This window comes from Athene noctua, chromosome Z (genome assembly GCF_965140245.1).
Source record: "Athene noctua chromosome Z, bAthNoc1.hap1.1, whole genome shotgun sequence".
Lineage (NCBI taxonomy): Eukaryota > Metazoa > Chordata > Aves > Strigiformes > Strigidae > Athene > Athene noctua.
The window spans coordinates 11,871,370-11,887,212 of NC_134077.1; the positions used below are offsets into that span (position 1 = coordinate 11,871,370).

The 15,843-nt window shown below is 47.3% G+C and overlaps 1 protein-coding gene across 5 annotated transcripts in view; it reads left to right on the plus strand.

Annotated features, from left to right (window-relative positions):
- The window catches only part of RUSC2 (RUN and SH3 domain containing 2), a 64,725-nt gene that overhangs the window by 19,093 nt on the left and 29,789 nt on the right, over positions 1-15,843 (plus strand). For 3 of the 5 annotated variants that reach the window (XM_074931870.1, XM_074931875.1, XM_074931874.1), the window contains one exon: positions 6,818-6,923. The exons of 1 other annotated variant lie outside the window; for it this stretch is intronic. The gene's annotated coding sequence lies outside the window, so the exon portion shown is untranslated. Of the gene's footprint in view, positions 1-4,668; positions 5,085-6,817; positions 6,924-15,843 lie in introns of those variants that run through there. One more of the 5 variants, XM_074931873.1, reaches the window with a different exon arrangement.

Here is a 15,843-nt window from a genome sequence, read left to right on the forward strand (position 1 = left end):
AATTGGGTAGTTCAAAATTGCATGGCTGTGTGCATGAGAAATGGACAAAAAGTTCAGCTTCAGCTGGGAGCTCATTAGGGAAAGTAAGAGAGACGGCAGAAAACCCAGGGTCTGTCAGTAACGTGCAGAATAACTATGAGCAGCTAATATGATGCAGCTATGAAAAAGATAAATGTCATCCAGTGTTACACATTGGACAAAATATTTGTAGCAGAGACAGGAAAATTTTAGTGTATTAAGGCATGGTGAAACTTTGCTTGGAAGACTGTGTACATTTCCAGTCACTCTCTGAAGGCTGTATGCAAACTGGGTCAGGTCCAGAGAAGGGATACTGGTATGATCAAAGAAATTAAGAGTCTACCTAATATAAAGTGATTAAAGAACTCAGCTGATATAATTTTAAATGCAGACTGGATAAGTGCTGACATTAATGCTCATTTTCGGAACTTGAGTGAATAGAGGTGAGCTGTGCATGGATAAAGATAAGCTGGAAATTTGGAGAACGTTCTTAAATATCAGAGGAATTAATTTGGGGGAATTAATTCTGTTACCAAACAAGAAATATCCAAATTTGGGGAAAAAAAGGCAACAACTTTCTCATCTCAAGCTATTTTCTTATGTGGAGGCATGAGTCCTGCCTTGGGTTGCTAGCCCTGAAGAAATCAGTACTGCTGCTCTGGGCAGTGGGCAGGGCTGTCTGGGACAGGATTGTCATGGGGAGGCTGGTGAATCCTGCTGTTGTGAATGTGTCTGTGACTGGCGTAACCCCAGAGTCCTGTACCTCTGTCCTCAGATCCTCTCAGAAAGCAGGCTCAGTGGAGGGGATGGGTTAGTGACCCCCTGGGGAAATGTGAGGACTGAGGGCAGGCATTGCCACTAAGCTAATGCGTGCTTTTCTCAATCTCGATTCTGACCCCTCATTCAAAGAACTCCCATGTTTGTTGCCAATTAATAGAAAAGTTGTCAAGCACATGTTGGTAATGATTATCCTGTATTGATCTGTTTTTTGGGGGTTGTTTGACCTTGAAAGACAGGGCTGGCAGGGGTGGGAATGATTTTGTTTTTTCTTTCTGAGGATTTTTATAGAGTTTTCAGCAGCTTCTGCTTTCCTGATGGCCCTTGTGTTCTCGTCCCCCTTGCTCCCCTTGAGCAAGACCATGGCTTAGTCCAGCTCTGACCAACATCCCACTCTGGTATTCCTGAAACAGCCTTAGCTGTGGTGGATGGGGTTGCCATGTCTTGAGGGTTCAGATTTCTGCCATGAACAATCAGTGAGTGAGGTGGAAAGGTGCTGAGTGGCTCCCATCTTGCTCCTGGGTGGTCCAGCGCATGGGAAAGAGTGCTAAGTCCACCCCTCCTGTGGCCATGCTACAAATGGGGTCATGATGAGCCATAAGGTGTTGCCTAGGCATGTTTGTGCTGTTTCACCCGTAGATAGCATGGCACAAATTGTATGCTGTGGTGATGAGCTTGCTCATATTGCTTTCTGTTTCCTTGAGAGGCATGGACACAATCAATGTAATGAGGGCTAGATCAAAATACTCATAGTTTAGCAGCAGGCAGCTCCCTGTGCTGGGTTGTAGCCATGAGATCCAGTGGAGAGGTGACAGCCCTGGGGCTGTCAGGCTGTTGCGAGGGTGGACACTCATGCTTAACAGGGAGGGGTGATTAAAGACCCGTTCCTGCCCGCTGCTTGGTGTCCAAGCTACAGCCCAGGCAGCGTGCTGGAATCTGGGGCTGAGCTGTTTCCAGTTCACGGATCACTGGAGCAGATGTGCAGCAATTAGGCGAGAGGCTTGGGCTGCTGGTGGATGATTTTGCTGTACATGTGCAGCAAAAGTGGAAAGGTTTGTTCCTTCTTGTATGTGGGGGTGTGCTGACCTCAGCAGCCAATTCCTGCATAGTATGTGGAGGAAGGAGCCCGAGGCCAAGACAAAAATGTGTTGGGCTTTTTTCCACCTAGATCATCTGTGTGTGTCCTGGCTGTTGTCAGCAAGCTCTCCAGATAGGCACACAGCTTGTGTCCAGCCTGAGTGCAGCACATGGGGCTCCCCCGCAGTGGTGAGTTCTGCTGCAGACCGGCACTGGGAATGGGATGTGCCTCCTTACTGGAATTCACTGGTGGGAGAACATGGTGTGTGTTGAGTTCTCACATCCATGGAGCAAGGAGGAAGGAAGTGAGATGGCAGAAACCCTTCCTGACATGCAGGATTCCTGTGAATAATGAGATTGATGTTGCTTGATAAGCAATTTTCATAGAATCATAGAATGGTTTGGGTTGGAAGGGACCTTAAAGATCATCCAGTCCCACCCCCCCTGCCATGGGCAGGGACACCTTCCACTAGCCCAGGTTGCTCAAAGCCCCGTCCAGCCTGGCCTTGAACACTGCCAGGGAGGGGGCAGCCACAGCTTCTCTGGGAAGCCTGTGCCAGTGTCTCACCACCCTCACAGTAAAGGATTTCTTCTTTCTATCTAAACTGAATTTACCCTCTGTCAGTTTAAAACCATTCCCCCTCATCCTATCCCTACACTCCCTGATAAAGAGTCCCTCTTTACTGGAAGGTTGCCATAAGGTCTCCCCAGAGCCTTCTCTTCTCCAGGCTGAACAACCCCAACTGTCTCAGCCTGTCCTCATAGGGGAGGTGCTCCAGCCCCTGATCATCTTCTTGGCCCACCTCTGGACCTGCTCGAGCAGTCTGTGTCTTTCTTACACTGGGGAAATGAAATGCTGGGGTTTCAACCCCAAGCCCCAAATTAAGGTTGACATGTGGGTGATTCCCACAGCCCTTCCCAAAGGGGGGGTGAGTTTGCCTTTAGGCTTCCCTCCAGGGTGGTGCCAGCCTGGCAGACAGAGCCATTGGGTAAATGACCCCAGGGGTCTGCATTAAGTAAGCAAAGGTCAGGTGTCCCACTGAGGGATAAAAGCCGGGACCACTTGCAGTTAGGGGCAGTGTCTGTCTGTGAGGTGGATGCCCTATGCAGAGTTCCCTGTTGGGGAAGGACCTCCTGCCTCCCTGGGACCGGGCTCCAGTCAGGTCTGGCTTTTGTAAATGTGGGCTGTGTAGAGATTCAGTATGTGGCTTCCGTGGTCTTAAGTGTTTGGCTTGTTGACTCGGTTGTCTCCTGTTCTTTCTATGGGAGACTGCATTTCACCATTTATTCCACCCACTGTTGGTTGTGTGGTGTCGTTGTTGGGGTCAGTGGGATTGATGTCGATTATGTATAATCTGACTGACTTGTTTGTGCCCCCAGCGCTCACCCATGTACTGACCCTTTTGTATCAAATACAGTTTGGTTATTGGTTCATCTTTATGCTGGCTGTGTCTTTTATGCTAGGCCTCATAATTGGCAAAACAGGGCCCCAGAGCTGGACACAGCACTGCAGGTGGAATCTCACAAGAGTGGACCAGAGGGGAAAATCCTCTTCCTTGCCCTGCTGGCCACACTTCTCTTGATGCAGCCCAGGACATGGTTGCCTTTCTGGGCTGTGAGCACACACTGCTGGCTTATAGTCAGTTTTCCATCCACCAATACCCCCAAGTCCCTCTCCACAGGACTGCTCTCAATCCACTCATCCCCCAACCTGTGCTTGGGATTGCCCCAACCCATGTGCAGCACCTTGCACTTGGCCATATTGCATTTTGTGAGGTTCACACGGCCCCACCTCTCCAGCCTGTCCAGGTCCCTCTGGATGGCACATCCCCTCCCTCCAGTGTGTGACCACACCACACAGCTTGGTGTCAGCAAGCCTGCTGAGGGTGCACTCGATCCCACTGTCCATATTGCTTGGCCACATCTCCTGCCAAGCTGCACCCCACAGTGCAGTGGTGTGTGGGAAGCACCCATCCCTACCACTTCAGGCCATGCAGGACAGGGACCTCTTGTTACTGTAAGGGCAGCCATGTTCTGGCACCGTCATTTCCCTCACCTTGCTTCTTTAAGGAACGCAGTCACCCGCCTGCAGTGTCCCTGCTCCCCTCCTTGCATGAGGGTGTGGAGTCAGCCATGCTCCCCTTCTCGCACTGACTTATCTCTGTGATCAAAGAGAAGTCACCTCCTAGAAGACAGTCCCCAAGACAGATCTTTATTCTTCCTCATTAGTGCTTGTAATCTCTTACTACCTACAAAGCTTTGGGACAGCCCATCAGTTTTTACTGCGGTTGCGGTAAGATCCTGGGAGGGGGATGCAGCAAAAGGGTGTTTGCTGCAGAGGTGCAAGGCCACGTGAGTGTGGGGTGGGGGGAACGTGCTGAATGTGTTTTGGGGCGAAGGATACAAATGTTCACGATTGGAATAGATATGTAAATGGGAGTGTTTCTGAGGGAGCCCCTGTCTGCTGCATTGCTCGCTCTTATTTTTAACAGGCCTCTGACTCCCTCTGCTCTGGTGTGCATGTCTGCTACACAAGGCAGGCATTGCTGTCAGTGAATTGGTTAATGCCAGTGTCCTGTGGCAGGGACAGGGATGCAGGCAAGCACGCAGCCTGCCAGCATTTATACCTCCTGTCGTCAGCATTGGCAATGCTTGTGGAGGACTGGGGAGGGCACCGAAATAGTTTCCATTCTCCTCTCTGCTGTGGGAACGAGTCTCCTGGGTAACAAACGCTCCTTGTTCTGCACAGAGCTCCGCAGCTGAGACTCTCTGTCTCCTTCCTCGCTGCTGCTCTCTGACTGTCCCAGCTGAAGGGGCCGGAGACGTCTGCTTCAGCCTGCCTTAATTAACGCTGACAATACAATGGGACTGGCCGTATGGGGGTCCGGGGGCTGCACGCTAATGGGAGTACAGTAAATAGTCTCATTTACTGCAGCTCGGGTGGAGCAGAGCCTGTCAGGACTAGGTTTCTGCTTGCTGTAATGGCCAGGCATGGAGGTACGTCCCTCGCTCCTGCATCCTCCCTGGGGCTTGTCCCTGGTGCCTGAGCGGGACTGGGTGGTGGTGTGGGTCCCGAGCATCCACGGGAAGGCAAGCAGTGCCCTGGGGAGCGTGAAGTACCACAGATGGAGCAGATGCATTGGCCTCTTGGGAAGGACCTGCAGAGCCTGAGCTTTGGGATGGGCTGAGGGATCGTTCCCAGTGTTCTGGAGGTGAGTAGCAGAGCCCGCGCAGCCCACAGCCAGCCCAAGGCCCTTTCTCTTTTCCCACTGGAAGGGTGTCTCTGCACTGGAGAAAGTCCTGGTCTCCTGCCTCTGGAGCTCTTGGCGGGAACCACCCACCAGCCATTGTTTTTTCGGTCAGAAATCTGATTTGAATGTTACCTGAAGAGAGATTTTAAAGGTTTCTAGTGGTCTGGGATCTGAAGACAATTGGCAGCTGCTTCCAGTAATGAGTCTAGCATTTTTCTGGCACAGCTTTTTGTATTAGCCTGTCCAGAGGCAGAAGCTTCTGCAAGGTGTTGTACTGTCTGAACTGTTGTATTTGTTTTATTTGGTTGCTGCTTTGGGTGCATTGTGGCATAAAGCAGAAAGTACTCAGGCATGTGATGGTTCTTCCTTTCTTTGAACTGTGTGTCTCTGTGACATTTTAACTCTGATTTACCCACTCCCCATGGAGCCTCAGTTTAGAAAATGGGGTTTGGTTCAGGCTTAGGGATTGCTTTTTCCATTGTGGACACTCCATTTTGGGAGCTCTGCTTAGCTCAACGGAGGGCGGTGCCTGTAGGAGCGGGGCTAGATGGCAAAGTGGAATAAGGTGGATGGTCCCTCCAGGATGGTTGTCTCAGGACAGCTGTTCCAGTGCTAGAAACATCTCCCCTGGTACAGCTTGGCGCACAGCTGAGTTTATGGGGTGTGTGGTCATGTGCAGACTGTGGTGAAAAAACTAAAGTAACCACAGGTGTCCCTTGATGAAGCTACCTGTGACATGTCAGGAACTGCACTAATTTGCTTATGGAGCAGGTTGCAGCTGCCTCTGAAAGGGAGTGATGGAAAAATCCTTTCACATGGCCCCAAGAGCCTGGGCTTTTGTAGGTGGTGACCCCTTGGTTCAGGAAGGAAGATCTGCCGTGGATCACTTCGCGGAGATGCCAAGATTTATCCCAGATTACAGGCATCACTTTAATAACAAGCTCTAATTAGTAGTTGCTGGGATCTTGATCAGGGACTTCAGCCATCCTGTTCCTGCCAGATGTATTTGGCACTGGGGGAAGTACTGGTGGTTGCATCTCACTCCAGGGGTGGCTGCATTTCAGGGATGCTATTTAGATACTGTTGGTGAAGCTCTTCAGGACAAGGTGCTACAGAAATGTAAAAGAAGCTTCAAGAAGCTTCTTTTAGTCTTCCTGATCGCTCAGTAATAAGTCCTCCCATCCTCCTCCTCCTCCTCCTCTGCGCTGCTTTGCAGACTAGCATTTTATCTCCAAGGGCTCTGTCTGCCATTATCAATCATAGGAGAATAGCACTCCAGTTCCTTTTGCTCTCCTTTCAAAGACAGGAGGAGAGAATATTGCAGCTTGCAGTCATGCAGCATTTGAAACCCAAGTCCATCACTAAATAAGATGCTGCAGCTCTATTTTATGGCATAAGCTTTAGTCTCTATTTCTCCTTATGCTCCCTCCCTGGTTCCTGTAGGAATCAATCCTCCATCTTCCAGCTCGACTTATCTCTCCTCCTCTCCTCCACTCCCTCCCATTCCCTGCCTTGTCTGAGGTCCCACAGGGACTGATTGCAAGCTGAAGCGGTGGTGCTGTGGGCAGGCTTGCTCCTTCACACGCAGAAACGTCACAGCAGCAGGAGCATTGGAGATGTGATTGCGCAGACCCTCTGCATTGCCAGGGATGCAGCTGTGAAAAAAAAAAAAAAATTGACTCTGTTTCCCACAGCATCCTGGTGAGAGAGCGCAGAGCCCACTGGAATCCAAGTGCTCAGCAGTGCCGGAGCAGAGCGTGTTCAGTGAGAGGAGACAGGGAACGGAGGATCTGTGGAAAGGTGAGATGGAGAGATGATCCGGGTGGGCATTAGTCATGCTGATGGTTTTCAGGCTGCTCATTGTCTTACAAAGTGGCTGGTTTCTTTTTGTAGAGATTGCCAGCTACCCAGTGAAGCTTAAAATATTTTAGGCTTGCTTTGCCTCTTCAGAGGCTGTGTTGCTTTGGAGCTGCTGTCATTATAATGGATGTAAGCGAGTGAGGAGACTGATGTTGCTGCGCAGAATGCCTATTTGTCTATTGTAGCTGTGAAATAGTGGTTGTCATGTCTGAGGCTGGTTGTGCAGAAGCGAGCCGTGCTTCACCCCAACAATGCTGTCGCACAGCTCTCCATTGTGCCTGCCATGACAGCCGAGCCCACACGGTTTGTTTTGGTCCTGCCAGCTACCATGCACTCTGTGCATCCCTGGTGGTGATGCTGCTATGCAGCTCAAAAGCTGTTTTGACAGACAGCGCTTCCATGAAAAGACAGAAACAAAGGATGCAGAGAGAGGAAAGGCTGCTGTCAGTGTGGCTTTTGCCTCTCCCTTTTTTTTTTCTTTTTTTTTTTTTTTTTCCTAAATACTGGTAAATCAATTGCTCAAAAGGCATTAGGGTAAAATATTGTGACAGGTAAAACCTTGCTTTTCTGCTAAGAGGTACATGGGTTCTGTGAAGGCTGGAGTCCTTTGTGTTGCCCAGGGTGTGTCTGTGCTGTCTGTGTAAATGGATGCTTTCTGCCTGCCTCTTTTCACATACTGGACGAGAAAAGGTTATCTAGGAATGAAGGAATGACTACTTTTAATTACTGAAATGGGGGGTCCAACCTGGATACCAGTTTCTAGAGCTTAATTACATGGTCTTGTTATAGCCAAATCCATCTTTTCCCTCTCCGCCTTCCTTCTTTCTCCCTCCCCCACCCTCTGCACAAATCCTTCCATCAAATTGCCTCTGCAAATGCAAAGGAAGAAGGGCTTGAACAAAGAGAAGGGTGTATGTGGGATAGGGGTGTAGATGCTGGAGAGGCGTTGCTCAGGGTGACAGTCAGTGATAACAGTAAGAAAAGAATGAGATTTCAGTATGTGTGTACAGTGATGTGACTGTAGGGGAATGTACACATGGGAATGTATTAACAAAAGGTGATAAGCAAAAAGCACATGCGGTCTTTTGGGATTAGGGAAGATGCTGAGCATGTGGGTTGCAGGTGGTTTGGGGGAATGGTGTTAATGGAAGTTACATTAGCATTTGCTGTTGAGGAACAGATCATACAGGGTCTGGATTGATGGGTGTCGTAAAGGTGTATGAAGGAAGTGGACATCTGCTTTTTTACCTCCAGACACCCACAGCCTTGTACACAGGTGTTGCTAAGAGCGAACTTGGCAGGCCTAACCTATTGACAAAAGCTTTCTGCAGTTTTCTAGTCACACAAGAATAATTCAGATAAAGTATCTTTAGGCTTGTCAGGAGCAGCAGAATGGCAGGGAAAATGTAGATAAAATGCTAAATGTTTGGCAGAGCTATAGAGAAACCATGGAGCAGAAGAGGCAGGTGTGAGGGGCATTGCAGAGCTGGAGGAACAGGGGATTGTGGGTCAGAGACAGAGCACAGAGGAGGAAATTCAGGATTGTCATTGTCTGGGAATGTAAATGTGTTGTTTGTGCTGTCATTCCCCAGCCTCTCACTGTGTTCCCTGGGCTGGTCAGTGCTGTTTGCGGCCTCGAGGGGTTTGTGGAGGTGGGATTGATCCTTGGCACAGCCTTTTCTGCAGCAGTTTTCTGAAGGAACCATTTTGCTGCTGCAGGTTCTCAGCTGGTTGCTCCCTCTCCATCCCTATGGAGTTCCAAGGCTCTTCAGCCTTTACTACACCTGGTCAAGAAGGTAAACCCAGACTTTTGGTGCAGGATGCCACATGAGAAGGAGAGGTCTTCCAGCAAAACCACGCAGCAGAGTGCATTCTGCTTGCAGCTCTGTGGCAATGTGACCCTATGGTTGCTTCCAGAACTGCAGCTCCTTCTCATCCCTATTTCACCCTGGGACCTGAGAACCACTTCTGTGTCTCCAGGTCTCTGCCCCATTCAGCCCGATGGGAGCAGGGAGCGAGGTATGCTCCTGTAGGTGTGTACCAGACTGTGTCTGTGGTGCTGCTGCAGAACAGGCTCCTGCAGGAGCTCGGTGCTAACAGCAGCACCTGTGTAACTGTAGGTGCATTGTGTGCCAGAGGACAGGACATGCAACAGGACATATCTATGCAGTGTACTCACATTTGTATCGGAGTGTGGAGGAAAAATTGTGTATAGCTTGCGTGTACAATGCTTGTCTGAAGGAGTAAAATAAAGGGGATGCAGCCTCCTGCGCTGTGTGGGATGGGAACGCTCCCCAACACATACAGGCTGTGCCTAGCTAGTAGGTGCCACTCTTACAAGAGCATTTGTTAAGCAGTGAGACTGCACAGATAATCTTTGCCTTAAGATGCTTAAAAGATGGGCAAGAGCTTCTGGTGACTGTAGCTGACCAAAAGGATTCATAGGATGGAGATACAATTACTGCTGTGTGCCTTCCTCACTGCATCGATGCAGAATGCTGAATATAAAGTGCAGCTGGATCTCTAGATACAAGGGACCTGGACCTGCATTGCAGAAAGTGCAGGTGGCCTGGGAGAGTATGCTGTGGACTCAGGAATGGCCTGCCCACAGCTCCATTGCCACCTCTCAGGTGTCTATGATAGCAAACAAATGAATTCTCTGTCCCAGAGATCTTTATTTTCTTCTAATCTGATATTCCTGGTGAGTCAAGATCTCACTCTGGTATTACTCCTGATAGGCAGACAGTAGCCCACCTTTTGCAACCCTGCATTGTGCTTTGCCCCATTTTCATTTATTTCTCAGTCTTTACTATTCTTTTCCAATGTTTTCTAAAAGGCTTTTGTACTACTAAGAGCAGGTTGATAAATCTGACATGAGTCACTTACCTGTTCCAAAAGAAGGAGGAACAGACTTCACCTTTATTATTCACCAGCCACACAGCTTCCCCTCCTTCCTCTTTTCCTCACAGGTATTTTTATCAAAAGCCAGATTGCCAGCTGTGATCACACAACTATTGTTTCATTGTTCTGGGATCAAAAATATCTTGTCTGTCTGACTTAAGTGCATTCATCCTCTGGAATTTGTTTCTACTTCAAAAGCTCATTTCCTTTTCTGCACCCTCTTTTGTCTGTATTATCTAACCTGTCATAGCTGTGGCTTCCTATTATTCTTCTTGCCTAAACAGCACCAAAGATGCTGTTTTACTTACCTCTAATATCTTTCTTGCTGTGGTTGTTCATTCAGGTTGGTCAGGAGCCCTGCTCTTCTTATTTCCTTGCCTTGCTTGGTGATGCCAGATTTTTTTTTACTTATGATGTACATTCAAAGTCTTTTTTGCAGCACTGCTCCAAGCTCTTTGTTCTTGTTGCCTTTATGTTTACCCTCAGACACCAGAGATCTGCTCTTTAAAAATTAAAAAGTTTTCATTACAGAGCTGTTTGCTTTTTACCCTTCTGTTTAATATTATTAAACTGGGTCAGCTTGAGATATTTAGTCCAAAGCCACTTCTATATTGTAGATGCTGGGTGATATCTCAGTAGGCATGGTTCTGATGGTTAAACCCAGGAAAAGCAAACTGAAAGTGAGAGATGCAGAGAGCGGTGCAGGTGGTTGAACGGCAGAGGTTTGGAGGTGGAGGTGCCTCCCTGTAGCTGTGGAATTGAAGGACAGTACTGAGCGAGATTTTGTCCCCATGTTTGTGGAAGCCACTGAAATCCAACTGGTGGTGGGAGAACTCACTTGTCTTCTACCTGTGCTGCTTCACGGGATGGGTTTTGATGTTGATGAAGTGCTGCTGGCAGTCCAGTCTGCAAGTCCAGAAGAGCCAGAAATTCACCCCGTTCCAGAGCTGTGTGAAAGGCTACAGAATAAGGCTTGAAGGAGCTGAGGTATCTTGGCTGGCAGGGGGTGAAATGCATAGCAATGATCAATGACAGCTGTGTTGGTACCTTAGCAGGGATTTGTCACATTATCTGCTGAGCAGGTTCCCTGCATGCCCTAGCATTCATCTGAAAGTTGGTTGCTCTCCAATGAGAAAGAAACGGGCTGTCAAAAATGGCTCTGGTCCCTGATTCTGCTCCAGTTTCTCTCGATGAAAATTATTTTAATGTTCATTTTCTGCAAGAAGTGGGTCAAAGCAGAGACATACCTGTTAAGATGAGCATAAGAGCAGGCTTGTCCACAAACTCTCCCACTCTCCACAGCAGCTGTGTTGCAGCCTCGGGGTCACGTAGACAGTGTTTTTTTTTTCTGTTCATCAGATGTATGCAAGTGTTTTTTACTGGGCAAAGCTGCTGGTGGTTATGTCAGCAGATACAGAAAAAAAAAAAGCCAAACCATGTAGTTGTCAACTGTTGTAAATGGGAGGGAGACAGAAGGCAGAGCTGTAATGTACGTGAGTGACCATAACGTAGGTGATGGCAACTTCTGGCTCAGGCTCAACATCTGAGTTCGAACTCTTGGGATAGAGACCATGTGTTGGTCTTTGTGCAGTGCTGAGGGTGTGGGGCTGGCAGTACCTTTGAGTGATAAATAATAAATATTTGAGTGATGGCAGCAATGCTTTGTACTAACACTTGGCAACTGATGGGAAACTGGCACTACCACCAAACTATCTCTCTCTGCTCCAGCACAAAATCATTCTGGAAGTCGAGAGCAAGTGTTACTGCCCTGTTGTGCTTTTTGGGCAGGTGACACAGATATCTGAGAGTGATGAGAGCTAGCAGTTCCTTCTGGCAAGAGGAGATTTCCTCCTCTAGGAGTTACAGGGAAAAAAAGATGAAAATATGTAGGGAAGACCTTGGCAAATATACAGCAGTTTTTACCTGATACTTCCCTCGGACCCACTGTTACCTCAGACTAAATCGTGCTGTGTTCTTGGAGAAGGGTGGGTCATATGGACAAGGGGTAGGTACCGGACTGGGAGAGTCTGCCTTCCCCTTGGTTCACAGATGTGCAACTCACCTGAGCATTTGTGGCTCTGACAAATGCTGTGGGGCTCTGCTGCATACCAGTGCTAGAAAATAACCTGTATACAGGTTCTCCAGAAAACTGGAGCAGAATCAGGAAATCGGGAAAATTGAGTTTTTCATGAGAACTCAAGTTGTGATGTGAGGTTGTAGCTGATTAGTTGCTTAACTATGATGCAGTGAACCCTGGGGAAGAAAATCTGTGCTCCTGAGTGTTGGCTAACACAGACTCAGTTCAGCAACAATTAGATAATCTCTCTCAGCTCCTTCTGACCCTCAGGTCACCTTCAGGTGTTACTCAAAGACTCCATACTCCCTACACAGTTAGACTAATCTCATCAGTTTAACTCCAGAACTGCACCTTATTCTTTGTAAATTGGCACCAGCTGCCATTGCTTCTGGAAGAGTGTGACCTAAATGCTTCCAGTGGTCAGGCTCTTCTCCGTTCTGCTCTGCCTGCATTGGTGCAGGACCAGCTGCATGCTCACTTAGCCTCCTTTTGCCTCGTAGGTACAATTCACCTGAATGATTTCACAGGCCACCTTCTTCTGGTCTCTCACTGGGGTTCCCATGGTGAAGAGAGGGAAACATGTGTTTCGTGCTGCATTGTAATGTGTCTTCTGTGTAAGCTCAGATAGCATAGCTGTCCTCACAGATGTCCTTCTCAGCAGGGAGAACGACCTGTCTGGGCCATTGTGCTAGTACAGTTTTCTGTTCTTAGTAGTGAGGCTAGTTTCAGTGTCTCCTTACATGGAATTTTTCCCTGTAGACCCACCCTCAGACCTTTTCCAGTAACTCGGGTAGCAGAATCATAAGCCCACATATGAGAAGATCCAGTGGGAGGTATAAATAATTCATATTTCTGGTCCCAAGATATTGTTGGCCCACACAGCATATATTCCTTGGCTTTGTCTAATTCATTCTAATGATCGATACCTGGAGTGACACACCTGCTCTGGGGTTTGGCTTACTCCAGTTGACCTGTCCTTTACCACTTGTTAGTATGTGAGTAGTTGTAGTGACTTCTAAGGGATTTCTTCCATGAATGTGGCAGTAATAACTGCATATCATGAGCAGTTATTGTAGCTTGACCCTTCAGAAGAACAGCAAGAGGATTTCCGCATGCATCTGCACTTAGCTATTTTCTGTTTATGACAAGCTGTTCTCTCTTGTCCACAGTCAGTGGCATCTAACAACCTACTGCTGAGATTTATCCTGCAGCTGCAGGTCATAGTGCTTGAAATGGCTGTTGAGGAGAGCGTCTTCCTTATCCAGATGTCTCCTCCTGCCTTCAGCTCCTTGTCATATGCCTCATTTTCATTTCTGCAGGCACTTGCTATTTATAATAACTGTATTTATAAAGCACTCTGAAAGGTGGTGACTACTTCTTATTACAGTAAGCCTGACAGCCCATATGCTTCCCTTCCCTGTTTCCTCTTAGACTGGCTGTTTTGGGGGGAAGACTGGGTCAGAGGAAAGGTGAGGCTGCATGGAGCACAAGAGGACCTCAGGCATCCCTAGAGGTCTCTAGAACCTAATTCAGTAGGGGTAGCCAGTTCATGGCACAGTAACAGAGGAGGAACTGCCAGAAACAGGTATGTCCCAGCACTGACAAGCAAGGGCATGAGGGTGGTTAATGCACAAAGGTGGCAATGCTCTAGTCACATTGTCTAGTCATTCAGTTTGTTTGGCCATATCTTGCTGTGACCTGATAGTAGTTGTTGATCCATTGGGGTTTCTGTTATCTGTGCATCTTTTAGTGACTTGTGCAAGTTTCAGAGACCCCAAAGAATGTCTCCACCTCCGTAACCCTGACTTGTCCCAGCCTTTGTGCTGCTGACATGAGTTGGTACTGCAGGGTGGAGAAACACCCCTAACTGAAGCAGTGCATTTGTATTTGTCCTGGAGGCACTAAGGGGTGATTCCCCTCTGTACCAGAGCATGTTCAACAGCCAGTATTTTGGTCTACTGCCTTGTTGTCTGCTTTTGGCACAAATTAAGGATGAAAACAAAAACCACAATAACCTCTTGGCCTGCCTGTCAAAACAAAAGTGGAATCTTCTTTCATGGAGGCAAGCCAGCAGACCTCACTGATTTAATGAGGCAAATTCAACAGGGAAGATATCCTTCAGCCCAGACCTTAGTCAGACATTGAGGACCGTCTTATTTCTTGAGGGACCACAAAGAAAATTTACATGGGGACATGGGAAACCTCTCCCCAGAAGCCTATGCCAAGAATTTATGCAACTTGAGGAAGCAAACCCCCAAAAAATCATATGCCACAGACAGGAAAAAGAAACTACTTTCCTCAGAGAAGAGATGTGTAAGAAAAATCCTCTGTTTTTTTCTAGGTTAGTCTTGTTGTAAACCTTAATTTTTTTGAGCCTGATGCTAAGTTATGTAAATGTGTGTAACAGAAAACAGTCAGAAAAGCATGCTTGGTCAGGTTCCAAATCATTAAATAGATTAAATTAATTAAATTGATTAAACTGATTCATTAAACTGATGTCATTAAACTGTAAAAAGTACCTGGATGTCACCCTGGTCATAAGGGACTTGATGAGTATCTATGTATGAATGTAAAGGTACATAAGAAATGGAATGGAAAATTATGGTACAGAGTCTTCTAATGTTAGTAACAGAAAGCAGGGGACATCCTACTGTTGACTGGGAAACTGTGTGCAATTAGTCACCCCAGCTCAGAAGCATGACTGCAGAGTTGGAGGGAATTGAGAAACTGCCTGGGAAACTGCACAAAGTCCTGGAAAACTCTCATAAGAGGAGAGACTGAAAAAATGGGAATTATTTGTGTTAAATGGGAAACTGTAGGGTTTGTGATATGAAATAATGAATTGTCTAGAGAAAGTCGGTAACAATTTGAGATGTTTGTAACATGGAAGTATTCCAGGAAATTAAGGAGGATTATTTGAAACAATGATAGGAATAGTTTTCACATACTGTGATTAATTAGTCCATGAATTTGCTGTCAAACTAAACTTCAAAGCCCAGCAGTATTCCCAAATGGATTGGTATTTGTGTGAATAAGACAGTGTATTTATAATATGTGTTCAGAAGTCATAGAGTTTTGAAACCTCCTGGTTGAGTTGAGGCCCATCTCAGTGCAAGGGCTTAGGAGATGCAAATTCTTCTCACCACTTGTTACAGGTACTTGTTCTTTTCTCGGAGACATTTGATACAGAAAGGACACAACAGCTCCAAGAAAGGAGGTATCCAAAATGTGAGGTGTCCTAGCTGGGAAGATTTGGGAGCCCACAGTCTTAAGGTGTCTCCTCAGGCCTCCTGAACACCCTTGAAGTAATTAAAAGCCGAGTGGTCATCCCTCCAGTAGACTTGGTGTGACCCCTGGGACTCTGGCCTGCTCTTCTAGTACAAAGGCAAGGATCATCCCTGTTTGCCCTCCTTTTTTCTCCTAGTGAATAATAAGTGTGTGCACCCTATGCAGCCCAACAAGACTTTCCTCAGCAGAAGACCTTGGTTAATCCAGGGTTATCAGATTTAGTTAGTTAGAACCTTAATGCGTTGAGCCCAGTCATTCCAAGCCTAATTAGCACATGAGCTGTCTTGTGAAGCGATATCCTAAAATAAACTGTCCCGAATAGAGCTTTACAAACAAGCAAAGTTTGTTTTGGGTTTCCAGCCCCTGCAAGGGATAAGTTTCTTCTCTCAGAATAAAAGTATGTGTAATCATTAGGAGTGCCTGGTCTGCTTCATAAGTATTTTATTAAGGTTTTGGCTTGCCTTTTGTTAGTTCTGCTGCATGGAAAATGTTACATGAATTGATGCTGTGGTTTCAGCCAGATCCTCTTGAGTTCTGCCTTGCTGCCGGCCATGTAAACATACAAACAGGCCCACACATCAGGAGGACGCTTGG